The sequence below is a fragment of the Eutrigla gurnardus genome, assembly GCF_963514095.1.
Source record: "Eutrigla gurnardus genome assembly, chromosome: 6".
Taxonomy (NCBI): domain Eukaryota; kingdom Metazoa; phylum Chordata; class Actinopteri; order Perciformes; family Triglidae; genus Eutrigla; species Eutrigla gurnardus.
In genome coordinates this window covers 12,207,621-12,223,285 of record NC_139920.1, presented here as the reverse complement: position 1 = coordinate 12,223,285, position 15,665 = coordinate 12,207,621, and the positions used below count along the sequence as shown (strand labels likewise).

Here is a 15,665-nt window from a genome sequence, read left to right as displayed (position 1 = left end):
AAACTATCCATTTGTGTGGAAGCAATAACGTATTTTCCAATCTGTCAGCACATGGAAGCCCCAAGAGCATTGATACTGAAATTAATCACAGCATTTTTTGGAAAGCAATGGCTCCGTAAACAAAATTAACAAAGCAGATGAGAGAGAGCCAATAAGGGCCTGTCCCCCTGACAACAAAGCATTATTGTCACAATAGATATGTACACAGCAGAATATTTCCTCCTTGGCATTGTATGTCATTATGAGGCCCAAGCAGCTGGGGTTCTATTAATTAACTTGGCAGTCAACGTTCAGTTTTTGTTCAGCACCGAGTGCACAAGGGTGTTTCAGGGTTGTTAAATTAGGGATTGGGAATCGGGGAACACTCGCACCAGATTCAGGGAAAATTACAGCCGGTCAAACCACAAGGGAAGAAGCTTCTTCTGGAAGCTCTCTGTAATTTAACATGGCTGTCAATCACTGTTTCTAAAGGGACCCTAAATCCCTTATCTGTAATGGGGATAAAACAACAATGTCAGGGATTGGCTCTGTTCATTAGTTGATGTTCAAAAATTCTGGAAAAAAAACCCCAGATGTCCAGCATTCAAAGTTTAAACACTTGTTGATGGCCAAAGGTTTGCCATGAAAGCAAGCTAAATCGCCATGTTTCAATGTCAAAAGCACATGTCTACTGCATTAATGACATAGAAACATCAGTAAGGTGGTTACATTATGCAACTGACTTTGAGATTGCACTTAACAGTTCACTGGTGCAAAAATAAAATAAAAAATGCTTTAAGCAATGACCTCACCTTGTTTTCAGGTTTATGAGCACGTGTTTTTGAAATATTCTATTTTCAGTTCTATGTACTCTGAGGATTTAACTGTTAGTCAGTTCATTAAACTTTATGCGTGTGAAGGTTAGCAGCAGCTTTAAAAGTGTTTCTTTCCGGGACAAGAACTGATCACAACTATTATGTTTTCATTGACTTTGGCTAAAAATCATATACTTGATTCAGTGGCTTTAATTCATATTTATAACACTGTATGGAAGAGTAAACAGCAAACATTTATACTGTTTAATTTATACCGTTTAATTAAAAAAAAATCAAGGCTGATGTTCTGTTGCTACCACCTCATTTAACTTATTAATTGTGGTCAACGGTCAACTTGCAAACTCCCAAAAGTGAGGGGGGGAAATCACATTTAACTCAGAAGAAGTATATGAATTTCAATGAAAAGGAAAGTTAGATAGAATCTGTCAAACATGTTTACCAGTCTGCCCTCTCAGATGCTTGATGCATCGAAGTGCCCTTTATTCAGAATATTTCTATAATGGAAAAATAACTTTTTGACAGGAAAAGAAAAAAAATCTTGGCGTTAGCACATTTACATTTAAAATCGTTGGCATATTTATCTGTTTTCCACTCCAGGTACAATACCAGAGGGACGAGACATTTGGAGAAATGTGAAGGCTTGCATGAGATAAATCTTTTGACTGTTATGTAAACCTACAGTGGAAACCCTATTACATGATGGGGAGAGACAGAAAAGCATGTATTTTGAATACAAAATTGACAAATTAAGCAGTAGTAAGGAAAGTAGCAAGTAAAGATGAGATAAAAGACTTAAAAAATAAACTTTAAAGCACAGTAAACCCTGGTGGCATTTTTTCATGGTACCATGACTGAATGAAAGTCAAAATAGGAGCGGATGGCTTTTGGTCCATGGCCTAAAAAAATGCAAATCCATTTTGCTAAGCTCTACTGTAATTGAAGTAATTAATTTGGGCAGACAGATATAAGGGTATTATGGTAATGTCTAAAAAAAGAAATCAATTTCTCTGCATAAGGTTGGAAGCACTGGTTTTAGTAATACTTCAGTGGGGAAAGCCAGGTTTTAGATATGCTTTTAATTTGTGTGTTTAATCAGGGCTCATACTCCACAGAAGAAATCCATCAGTTCTATCCATGGTTTTGTGCACACATCGAGACCCGCCTGCCTCCTTTTGGATACTTAAGAATTCCCTTTCTAGAATAATAATGCTCTTCATCGCAAAACTGCACAGTTCAAGTGGAATTCAACTCTCACTCATACCCAGTTTCCAGCAGACACCCATTCTCACTCAGGCTATACCAGGAAAAATCATCTGACAATTTAAAATACCACCTTATCCATAATTGTTGACGTTGTTACGACTTTACACAGCAACATTAAGTCTTCAGGCAGCTGCGGCACATTATGATATTGATTGTTTTAAATCAACGCCCATATAAACGTCTTCTACAACATGCTTTAGCAAGCACATTCATGGCATCTTCTCCTTTCTTTTTTTTAAGCTTTACTGAAGAAAAAAATCAAAGCTGGATATTTTAATGATTAGAGGAAGATTCAAAAGTGGACCGGGCAGACAGTGCACAAGCCAGCTCATCCCTGATAAATTAACTGTGGACAACACAGTGCCAAACCCATCACTGCTTCGACAGCTTAAGTAGAGGTAGGTGTAATAAATGATTCAGGAGTCCCAAGAAGTAGGGTGTCAATTTGTAATGTCCTCCAAATGCCCAGCCACCTCTGCCTACTGCCACAGAGCTTACAGATTTGTCTGAAACCAGCTGTAAATTTAATTTTAATGGTGCGACACCTTTCGCTGAGTCATGCACTTTCCCCCCTTCTCTGCTATATTCCCGACTGCTCTCTGCGCTACCCGACGCTGTCACAAAACAGTCCTTCTCTCTGCCTTGTATTATCTCTGTCGGCAGAGGGCCCATGGATCTCTCACGCCAAGCTGGGCAATACAGATAGTGACAGGGGTAATGTGGACCGGGTCACTTCACATGCCTTAACTTGTCCCTTCTTCTAACGCTCAATCCTCTGCAAACCTCAGGTCGAGAATTTATCTGTACAACTTCGACTCAGCTTTGTGTCATTTGTTTACTCTCTTCTAGCTGAAGCGAGAGGTTTGATAAGAATAATACACAAGGGGGGGGGAGACAAGAAAGTCATACACTTTTCCAACACACCTTAATGCAGCAAGGAAGGGGTTTTTCATATAAAAACTCATCTTCCCAGCCTAAAGCATGAAGTGATGCTGTGATTAGATGCCATGGATTTATTCTGCTTGCCAAATAAAATCCTGACGTTCTCACAGGGTGCAAAATCTCTTCCCTCAGGAACTGACAAAAAGAGAATCATGAGAACTCATTCTTCTATCGTTACTAAGGCTGGCCCAAAGGCTTCTTTTGGGACCCTAACAAGAACTAGATCCCAGCACCGCATCATTGGACATATCACACATTGTCCTGGTGACATATCTTTCAACAACACAATACTAAAAGCAGAGGTGACAAACGGCAGACATTCAAGCAGAAGTACAGATACAAAATGTACAAAATTAGATGTATTCAACTTCTTTACTCAAGGAAAAGTGAAAACGTACAGGCTCTAAAAATCAAAAGTTAGTTTCACTGTGAAGGACATGTCTACTGTTTTTTTTTTTTGCAAGGCTAACTGAATAGCTTCATATTGATCAGAAGCAATATATTTCGATAATTCCCCTCAAATTTATTAGAACTAAAGTAACAAGCCTAAATTTGTAAGGCGTAGAAAGTGCAGATTTGTTTTATAATGCAGGGAGCAAAAGCAAAAAGTTGTATACTATACTCTAAAAGTATGTTTGTGCAAGTAAAAGCATTGATGACTGAGCAGCCTGTTGTAATGAGCTTCCCTAATCCATGGTAAACAAGGCTGAGTAATGCGCTCCAAGAAAAAAATCAGCAGTCTTCAGGGGTGGGAAGCCAGTGAGGGATATTGTCCTTTTTATTGCTGTAAAAAATACTCCTAATGGCTGGACAGGGCATTTAATTGCACAAAGGATGGTTTGCACCAAAGTACATCTGTAATGCTGGGACTGCTTTAGCTCATTAAAAGTTAAAAGTGTTAAATAATGCTTTAGTTGCTGAGAGCAGATAAGGCCACAGATGAAACCCATTTAACATGTTAATTGAGTATTTCTTCGTCCAACAAATTTGCAACAGCAAAATATTTATATTTCTAGAGATTCTTATTAATAATAATAATAATAATAATAATAATAATAATAATAATAATAATAATAATAATACTATGTAATACTGCATCTTTAAATTATCAAGTGTTACTGTAATAAAATGCATGTCAACATTATGCTATTCAATACTTTATTCCCATGCTATTGGAAATACTTACATGAAACCTGTGACATAAGTTGTATTTTTTCAGTACATGGGCATTAAGAAAATATATAAATGTATATCAATTGGCTCATTAACTTTAATGCACATCATTATGCAATGCATGTAGTGTGTGGTTGTGCTACAGTACAAAAGCAAGTGATATTGAGTGTCTGCTGATAGAGGTCAACTGCATACATATTAAGGTATGAAGAGAGGACTGAGCAAAAAAACTTAATTGGGTCATCATTGGTACTTACAAGGGGACCGTTATTATTGCTGAGAGTCATGATTATTTCTTCTTTGGTAAACGGTTTTCACAGACTAACGTAGCTTGATAATGTGCCAGTTTACTGATTGTACTGATTCCTTGGCACTGCTCAACATAAAGACAGTACTGGGCTGCTGTTTGGTGAACTGCAGATTTCAAAAGAATCTTGGTCATCAAACATTTACATCAAAAGCCAAAATGCGAGCTCAGCTGCTGTTTATTACTGTCGACGTAGAATAAAACCAGGGAACAGGTGAGGGCCAGCTGCATACGGGGCTTTCTGACATCGCCATGCTGAGGGACTTTCCATCCCATGTCTGGAGACAAATTGTGTGTTTGTTTTGTTTTGTCAGTGTACACACACCACCCCCAACAAGTAATAGTGTTGATATGAGTTCTCTTGTACAGAGACAAGCTCTGACTGTTGTATTGAAGAAAGGAGGCTGTATATGCTGGGATGGCCATGGGGGAGTTTTCGCTTTCATCAACGAGGTCAGCCTCTCAGCGAGAGCTTGTTGCTGCCTAGTAGTTTATCTGCAATACATCATCGGTGATGGATGGGTAACGGAGAAGCCATAGCCTTCTCATTCACAGCACTATATCATTTCTGATAAATCTCCATGCTATCTGTTCATTGGGTTTCAATGATAGGCTTCCTCCACAGCAGCATACTCTAGGTATAAAGGCAAGCTGGTTTCTCCATATCTGGCCTCTCGATTACCCCAACTTTTTTTTTTTGTTATCAGTCAGAGAACTGCCTGGTAATATCTGCACTGCTGAAATGTGTAAAGAATGCTGTGCTGCAGATCATAGTTATATTTGTTATTATTTTAACGTTTTAAACATTTATACTAGGCATGTTAAAAAAAAGATTTTAGACGTTGAATATTTGAAGAGATTTTGTATTGGGAATTATTTGTCAAATGTGTATTACAGCTCTGTTTTGTTGGCCTACAAACAGCTTTACAGGGGTAGTTCTAAGTTCAGTGTCTAACCTAAGGGAACTTTGTCTAGAGTTGATGTTCAACTATTTCTTTTTTTATGCCTGTCCAGGGATTTGTGCCAACAACTTTGTTTTTTGTTAACTTCTCTTGCCGCAATAAAAAAAATTTGCATTTTCAGTTATGCCTCAAAACCTCACTAAAACACTCCAAACCTGCTGTCCTTATGGTGTCATATGGAAGGGAAGAGTAGCACATAATCTGTATGAGACTGAAAATGTGATCGGTGTTTACTCAAGGGGAGACAAAGCAGCTTACCTTTCTCTTCCCCTCCACAGTTGTTTTATCAATCCTGCAATCCCACTGAATTAGCAGCCACGCTGTTAAGCACCGACGCTGTCATACGATGATAAATCTCGTGAATGAGAACACTGATTACTATCGCAGTGTTACTGTTGTTGCTTTCAGTCGAAAACAAGGTTATCTCCCCTTTTTACCACAGTGCCTTTGCGATCAACTTAATTCCTCTTCTCATCAGGGTCATCATTAAGCCTCATATTGGCCATTACACAAAGTGTTGTTTATGGTATAATAAGTACAGCAGTAGGGTCCATTTGGGAACTGGTTATGATATTATGTGAAGTCCCAGTAGATTAAAACATTAACGCTGAGTACCATTAAGTCTTTTTCAATGGGCCGTTCTTGATATTTTGCTGCGTTCAACAAAGGCTAAATCTTGATGATTGCTACTCGTTTTCCTTAAAAAGTCAAGAGGGGGAAGAGCAGAATCTGCTTTGTGGTGAGACAAAAAATGTAATATTCCCTCTGAGCAGTTTTTAAATTCCCTTCTGTTCATAGTCTTTTTTTGTCCCGGGTATGCAGTGTTGAGCATAAACAGGCTACGATACTGCTGGTGCTGGCTTATATTCTAATACTGAATCTGTAGTGCCTCAATAGATAGAAGGTATCACAGGATATCTTGGGGTAATCTGTAAGAAGTGGTATATTCATCCCCAGCACTAAATAATCCTAGAACGTTTTAAATATAGAATAGATAAGTGCCACTCTGATGATATTCTGCGGAAATGATAGACAGTGAAATGGAGGCAAAATGAATGGGCCCCTTAGTTGAACAGACCTAAATTCATTTCACAGGCCTAGTGGAATGGAGTTATCTGAATCAACTGTCCTCCATGGCTGCCTGAGGGAGATTGGAGACAGCTAAGGTCAATTTATAGGGGGGGCGGGTTCAGCTTGTATGTGACTGTGGAGGAATTGCTTTAGGAGTTTGCAAGAGGCTGACTGTCAGGCATTCTCTTCTGCTACAGTAAGATCTACTAAGATGGGGCACAGAATGGGGAGAAAACACAAATCCTGCTGTGTGCATGTGTGTGTGCTAGTTTTAAAGTCGTCTTCAGGACAGCATCATGTTCGAAGAGTACATTATGGTTCCATTTATAGTAAAATAGATGATGGCAGGATATGGTTTAGGGTGTGGTTACCTTGTGATTGACAGGTCGCTACCACGGCATTGCTACCGTGGCCTCGCTACCGCCACTTACATGCTAGTATTGCAATTACCTATTACGCCATTTCTGTAAAATGTACCTTGATTTATGGAGGCTAACTTTGTTAAAAGCTGTTGTCGGATCCACCCGTCGCTCCTCCGCCATCCAAATATGGTAACTTTATTCACTGGTTGAAAATGCTGAACTCAAGACTTCAAAGACATAGTACACAAACCAATCCGTGACGTCAGAATGACTACATCCCCTTCCGTCAAATCACACAAGCCCCCCCCCCCCCCCCCCCCCCCATAAAAAAATAAAAACGAAAACAAAACATTTCTATCTCTGACTTAGAAATGACTCTTTTCTGACATGAACCTGAACTCCTTTTTGAAGAGAACACTGGCAATAGAGAATGGTGCAAAAAGTCCAAATTTACACATGACACCCCTCCTTATTGGTGGATCATTTTCTGCACCCATCCACACAGTCACAGAGCTTTAAATTTAAATGACGCTCTCCTAACACTCAGGTCTGCTAATGAGGCTGTGCTTAAGGTGTAAATTAGTTACACAGCCTTGTTCATCACAGACACTGGAGCGTCAAATCCACTGGGTTGCTCCAGTTCCACCAGACATGATGGAGATCCATTTCATGAACATCACTAATTAATATGCTAATGGCGGTCATTAATGGTTGATAGTGAAATGAATGGAATTACAGGAGACATCGTGTCTTGCCAAGAAGAAATGGATGCTGGGAAAGAGCCATTTTGAGGAAAAATAATGTTCTGGTGAAATGTTGGTTCTGTTGAAACGTTAGTGATTGTTATATTTTGTTTCCTGTTAGGTAAGGAGAGAAATCTTGGAAAGGCTTTGCTATTAAAAATTCTCTGAATCAGTAAACTAGACAAGTATCTAGGTGTTTTTAATATAAAAGTGAAACTTTGATGATCCCAAAGGCTCCAAGCAGTGTGAGGCTGGTAATTCAGCACAATGGACAGCTCCCCACACCCAAGTTTATCATCTACAACAATAACCCACAGAGCTGGAAAGCTTTGATATGTATGATAAATGGATGGGGACGGGAAGAACGCTGTCTCTTTTTTTGTCTCGCACAGATGGATACACTTAAGGAAATGGTTAAATTAATGACATTTTTCTTACAAGTTGTCACTTTTTGCGGCAACACCCTGATCAGAATTGACAGTTAGCAATATGGAACACAGTCTGTGACACACCGAATCTGGCACAGATCTCTGCTGGGATGCAACATAAATCAACTTCAGAACCACGGACAGCTCCAGCCCATCGCAGCATACTAAATGGACACTGTAATACATAGGGAACTGGGTTAATTAGCACCACACTGAGGCTGCTGCGCCTGTAGAATTCCAAGACCTGATTGCTTTCACATATTCATTTCTGCTGTTTCTGGGGAAATCTGGTCACTTTTCTAAAGCCCCAGCAGAATCACCAGGTAACAAATAGCTCACGGACGTCATCCAGATTGAACTGGATATGATGCAGCGCCATTAGCTACATGTGTTTATCAGTATTCACAACATGAACCTATCACATAAAAAAACACTGATAACAACACATATAGCTTTTTCATGTCACTATTTGATATTGCATGTTTGCTTTTGCTGTTTAAAATTGACTTTCAGCTATTACAGGCTTGAAATAAACCTACTAGGAGCATGTCTACATCACTGAGGGTTTTGAATTACACACAACTGAGACAAAAGAGAAATTATTTTGCCTTCCTGGCCAAATCCTCTGGCGCTGGTTTTGATCAGTGCCATCTGAAGTGAAATCAGGTACCTTAGCATACAGTTTGACAGCACTGATCCCTGTTACTGTAATGCGTGCTGTCATAGTCATTATGAAAATGCTACCATCTATTCATTCACTCGGCGGCAATAGTCTTTCCGGCATGGTGATTTTAAAGCAGAGCTGCCTTTGCGTGCCATTAATGACTCGGGCTTCATGCACAGGCATGCTCTACAAGACAGAACCAGGAGGATTAGGCATGATGCTCACCATCCTCTCCTACTAATGTGACAGCTCAGACAGATAAGGACTTAAATGTTGACATGCTCTCTCTGGAGGTGCCCTTTTGGACCGGACCAGCCAAGGAATGATGGGGGATATTCAATTACTCCCAGTGCGCCCGTTTTTTTTTTTTAATAAATAACTGCGACATTAAAAAGAACTACACGACAGCACGAAGTTAATGACAAGAGTGGCATTGCGTTTAGTGCACATCAGCGCTTTTCATTGCAAGTGAGAAGGAGAGAGGGAACAAAAAACGCTGGTTCTCATTCTCGCCACGTCGCCTACCTCAGTCTGCGCTCCGTTGGCAGTTATTACAGAGGGTTACTTGTGTCTTAAACATGTGACTTAGTGAGAGAGCAGCTCAGGGGAAAGCTCGGGCGCCCATGCCTGCTATTTTCTGCTGGGCGCCTAACCTAACAGTGTCTCCAGGAATCCGGGTCCTGCGCTCCTCCACACAGCGATGCGGAGTAGGCGGGTCAAGTAAGAGAAGCAACAACAACAAAAACCTGGTGAAATTCACAACGGGATATTTAACCATCTTCGCGGGGCGCCTGTCCGCGTCCCCGGTAGCCGCATTCCGTCGCACCCGTCCGACGCTGGAACGCCGCCGCTTTTCTTGGCTGAAACAAATGCGCCAACGCATCTTCTTTTTTTTTTTTAATCTGCTAATCGACAGCCCCTTCGCGCTCCTTGAGTCTCTCTCTCTCCCTCCTCTTCCTCCTCTACTCGTCTCTCCCCTTGACTACATCTCCTGCTGGATGATTTCATTTTGTAAAGTAATTATCCCGAGAAAGGTCAAAGCCTTTGTTTCTAGGAACTGAATTACATTGGGGATAAACCGACTTTTCCAACCCCCTTCCCTCCCTCCCTCCCCGGCGAAAGTCAAAGTTTCTCACTGGTGTAGAACCGTGCGACGGTTCCTCCGGAGCAGCATCCGTTGTATCTCCTGTCGGATCCCTGAGTGTGTAGCCTACTAGTTTTTTTTTGTTTTTTTTTGGAGTGCTCTTTTCTTCTTGTTGTTTCTCCGCGGAGTTGCTGTTCAATCCTGACACACTGTGAAATGAGTTTACGATATCGGGAGTTGAGAGCCGCCGAGATTCAGCAAGAGAATGGGAAATACTGAGTTGAAGTTTATCTGCTCTTCCAAACCGCGGTAAGTTCTTTAAATTATTCAATTAATTTTTTTCAGATGCGTGGATTTAAAGGAGAATTTCTTAACATCTAAACGGCATACCTGTGGATATTTCCCCTGTTTTTCATTTTTAAATGCATTTTTTTTTTTTGGTTGGGGGGGCAACATACCAGCAGTGTATTTGAGCAGGATAGCACTCTAAAATCTGCTGTGCTAAAATCTGCTGGGACATGTGTTAAATGCTGGCTGAAGCCAGACCACAATGCAAGCTCAAACACACACACGCACACACTTGCACATCCATGTAAACTCTGCTGCTGCTGCTGCTGCTTTACCCAATATTGCATGTCATGCCTTGTCACCATGTACATGAGCACAATCAGACCAATCTCCTCCCATTCTTTCTCCCCCCCTCACCAACACTGCCTCCCTTTATCTGCCTTTCCAGCAAACACCTCTAATCTATATTCCTTAGGGTGTATTGGCATTCTCGCCTGTAGAGGATCAGATCTCCAACACTGATGTGCATGGAGCAGGGTTTGCCAAGCGCCAGGCAGAAATCCATGTTCGCTCTCAGGCTGGGGGAAAAAAAATAAAAAAATATCCCACTGATTTCATAATTATACATTTCAGCCTCAAGCGTCACCCTCAAAGAAGGCACATGAGTCAGGGCGGCCTCATGGGAACATCAGAGAGGCTATGATAATAAGCCAAATGCCCCCAAAGAAAGCTAACATTTTAAATGCCATGATACCAGTCCAAGGGCAGGTGTTATTTGTATAATTTCAAATTTAGCTCTATATTAAACCTCTATCTTAGAGCAAATAGGCCTACCCCACTGCAGTGAGTTTATGAGGGGAAAAAACAACACAAAAACAGTGAATTACTGCTGTAATTCTCATTGCCACATGCCAGTGTTAAGCAGGAGTGCCAAAGCCTGTGACTTTTTATAGGGCCACAACAGGGCCACTGTTCAGCGGTGTCCTCATCTATCCTGGGAGACTGGTGAACCCGACCGTGTCCAGGCCTGAAAGGCACACTGTCTCCTCCCCATGAAAAGAGAGATTTCTCTCCTTGTAGCGCTCACCTGTCCCACAGAAAGAAAGAAGTGACCAGCGCAACAACATTTTCTCATTGTTAAGATGTCCAGCCAGGCCAGGTGTTTGTGTGTATCCTTCTATGTTTGTTTGTCAAATGAGAAGGCCATCCGCCTTGATGGGCATATTGAGAGGAGAAAAAAAACGCTTTAAAAAAAAAAACAAAATGCGCTTTTACATGGCAAATGTGACTGAGCAGAGTGCCATCTATAGGCTTTCAGACTAATCCCAACAGGAGGAATTACATGCCTGAGAGGGCTCCTTGTTCTAACAGTTTAGTGTTGGGTGCCTGATAGGACTGGATGAGGCATCAGCCGTAGGTGTGATGGCTTCGGAGAGAATGGCAGAGGAGGGAGGGAACGAAAGGGAATCCGGCACGGCCACTGTAAACACACCACAAGGGAATGAAAAGACTAAAATGCAGTTTCAGTTTGAATCAAAATGGTTCTCCGTTGCTTAGCGTTGGCTAGGGGGTGGGCGGAAATCTACCAAGTGTTTGACTTAATGAATGAGGGGCCCTCGTTGTGTGAAATACCATTGCTGTGTATTTGATCATAACATATATTTTCTTTTGCTGGGAAAGGGGGTTTGGAAGAGGCAGGTTCAAGTGAAGTCTGAAATAAGAAGATAAGGGGTAGAAAGAAAAAGAAGGAAGAAAGGAATAAGGATGAAGAGAAGAAAATGATTGACTATGCAGATTTTGGTGGTATTTCGGGATCAGGTTTTGCGAAGATCTGCTCAATATCCACAGCCCATTATTTTATGATAATGAGCAAACCAACGAGTTTGACTTCAATCCAAACTCATGCAGGAGCGTGTTTGGAGGTAGAGAATTAAAAAGTAAGAAAGATGAGAATAAAGCAAAAGATAAAATCTTAAAATGTGTGTGGGGGGAGTATCATTGAGAAGAGTAGAAACCCTTAGATTTAGTGCGACGGTGGCATTAAGCCAAAATCTCTCTATAAGGCAACTGGTAATTGAAAGTTGAGTCTGAACATTCTGTAAACACATGTGCTAATGGATAGATGCCGTGCTGCTGATAACAGCAAATTTGCAGTAAATCGCAAAAACTACTCGAAAGTAACATGCAATTTAATGGTTTACAAATCTCTGCCAATGAAGACATGCAAGACAGAGGCATTCAACTAACCTACACACTAGGCATGACACAAATGTGCTTCAAATAACCCAACCCTGATATGAAGCAAACTCTTGTCACCACAAAGCATACTTAAAGCTGCCTTTCGAAATAACTTGAAGAGAACAGTGCACTAAACAGATACAATTTTTTTTTTTTAATTTACTTATGTATTATAAGCCCTAAAATTGAGCCAGAGGATATGGCTAACATGTATTATCTCAATATATATATTTTTTATACATAATGATCAATAATAATAATAATAATATAATGCTTTCACGGTTTGAAGAATATTGCCCTTAGGACATAACCCAAAAGAAACAATTTAAAACATAAATACTATAATAATAATGCTAATTTCAATGGGGTTGAATTAATTCAATTGGCTCTTTGAGACTTAAAAGTTGTTATCAGACTGAATTGATCAAATTCTGATATTGAAACGAGTCATTCCACAGGGATTGTGATACACTTTGAAGAATATGACATGCAAACTGTTTGATTGCAAGCTTTTAACATCTCTTAGCCGTTTTATAATGAAAGGAAGTGACGTAAGAATAGAATAGAAGACATTATGTATGCTGCAGTTGTGCATTTTCAAGAAATGTAGCAGTATCAGACACAAGCAAAAGAAAGAAAGAAAAAGCCTGGGAGAAAAATGTGGAAGGCAACAGTCTGTTTTAATTTAAGAGCAACCATTGTCCCTGTATGTGTACAAGGCCACCAGCAGGAGAGGTTTATTTGTGTTTTACTCTTTATAGATGCCTCAGTCGCTGGATGTTGGTGGCCACTCTGTGATAAACCAGCCATATAAAAATTGCGCAAGTGAGAAGTTTACAGTCTAGGTAGCAATTATTAAAGTGACTTCTCCCCTGTTTGCTTTCAAATGGAGTTGTTGTTTTTTTTTTTACGCACAATAGCTTAAAATGATTTGCTACAACGCCGCTGCAGTTTAAACATTCACCCACATAATTTGAACTTTTTAAAAGCTACACATGTACACATGTACACACACACACACACACACACACACACACACACACACACACACACACACACACAAACACAGCAATAATTAATCCCTTATCCCCACAGCCATCAAGGAGAAATAACATAATACACACGCACACACACACAGATGAGAGGCAACTGTTTTGGATATTTTTTTTTTTTTTACATATTTGCATAATGATGTGAATATTTGAAGTGTGTGTGTGTGTGTGGGGTGACTGCACTCACTGCTACCCATCTTCCATAATGAATTGGCACTGTATTTAAAACATGTTTGTTACAAGTTTATTGCTCCCTCCTCCAGCAACATTCTCTTCTTGTTTTTGTGAGGGGGAGGAAGTGTTGGCATGAAAAGGTCCGCTGTAGGGTCCCTTCGCCTTAATAAGCTATTGCTGTCTTATTTTGTAAATAGAAAAATAATTAAGATAATAATAATAATAAAATAAAAGACACTGTTTCTGATGGGATATTAAGCTTGTTAAATAGGACTACACACTGAAACCAAGTGTACCACAGTGCATTCTAACAACCAAACTCATTTTATGAGAGTTGCTTATTAACATGATGTGGATGGCTGCTGGCTGGTTCAGAAGCCAGCTACATGACATTATTTCTGTTTGGTGTCTCAGAGTCTCCAGCTGCGACACAAGGTTAGATACAATGGCTCTGTAACTGTGATTGATGTTGGCAGTACCTTTTTTTTCTTTTTGTAACGCAGCTGCATCTCCCAAGTCCACAAAGTCCCCCAATTAGTATTTTATGATCTCTGTTATTTGACTTTGCTTTGTTTTGGAACAATTTGTTTGCAAGTGTTGTGACATGAATTAGAGCTCTCTGGGGTCTAAAACGTTGACGTGTCAATTTGTAGGATAACGTATTGTGCATATCTGTGTCTGTGCAAAACGTTCGGCATACAAAGGGAATATATAACTGCTGATAAATGGCTCAATATAACACAAGACACATAAATTATTACCTTGCTCACAGCAATGACGTTATGGTAATTTCCGATCATTTTCTGATCGGACGCTCTATCGGTGCTTTCCCAAACTGTTATAAATCACTGTTGAAAAATAAAATCTGTTTTATGATATGATACATACAATGCCATGGTTTGGGTTTTAAAATAAGCACATAAGGATGACCACCATCATCTTTCTTCCTTCTTTTGTTCCTGTCATAAGTGCGACAGCTGCTCGAGGCTTTCAGCCACTTGAACGTAAACACATGTCATTTTGGGGCACTTGCTGAAACGACTATTGCTTTCAGTCTCTCTACGGCTGTGTGAACCCACGGTGTGGCAAAGACAATTCAGTACAGTTGTTACATAAAGGGCTTTGACAAGGTCAAAAGAAAATAAATACGTGAAACTATAGCAATTATTATAATTCATTTTAACATACAGCAGTGTGGACCCAGCCTTACACAACGATTTGAAGTATTTTGCATGCCTTAAGGACGTCATTCTTGCCTTTTGTCATCTTGTACTGACTGCACTGTGGACACATCTGTGTGATTGAATCTGCTACACTGAACAATTGATGTAGTGTAAACTGTGAGAGAGACCACTTATGGTGGGTGCAGAACTCGCAACCAGGAGACCAGTGTCTGAGACCCCTACTTAGTTACTTAGTTTACATACTTATTTTACACACAACAAGGATGTTTTTCCTAAAACAAAGTGGTTTGAGCCTAAACTTAACCATGACTGTATCGCACTGACGTTGTGATTAATGACACTCGCAATGTGGCATAATACTAAATGTGATGAACGTAAAACGCATAATAATTATGACACATGGAAATGTTGTGCTATTTCTACACGTACATACTGCGATCAGTTTGATGGGATCTCAAACAATGACAAGGTTTAAGAAAACTACAGTTTTGTTGTCTTACATGTCTCCATATACAGTCTTCCATATACAGTAGCTACATCACTATAGGAGCAGTCAATGTAAATAACAAATGTAAATACATTTTTACAGATACACATTTTTGTTGTTGCAGCATGGCTTCACTAAAACTCATTTACATACAAAGAGGATTATAAGAGATGAAGAATATTGCAGTCAAAATGCAAATCACCACAATTTGTCAGACTTTACAGTACTAAAAGCGAGGATTATTTATATATATAATATATACACACATTGTCCACTTCTACTAAATCTCAAGTTAGACTTGAAGACCATAGTGGCTGAACGACACCTTCACACGGCAACACTGTATTCACACTCTCACTTGATTCCAACGCCAACCCAGCTCTCATGTTTATGTCCCATCGCTTTGAGTCTGCATGCCTGACGCTCAC

The 15,665-nt window shown here is 40.0% G+C and overlaps 1 protein-coding gene across 1 annotated transcript in view; it reads left to right on the top strand.

Moving 5' to 3' along the window:
- Positions 1 to 9,997: 9,997 nt before the first annotated feature.
- LOC311015148 (BMP/retinoic acid-inducible neural-specific protein 3-like) overlaps positions 9,998 to 15,665 on the top strand; it is a 47,743-nt gene continuing 42,075 nt past the window's right edge. Inside the window, exon 1 of the mRNA XM_084012249.1 lies at positions 9,998 to 10,123. The gene's annotated coding sequence lies outside the window, so the exon portion shown is untranslated. The remainder of the gene's footprint in view (positions 10,124 to 15,665) is intronic.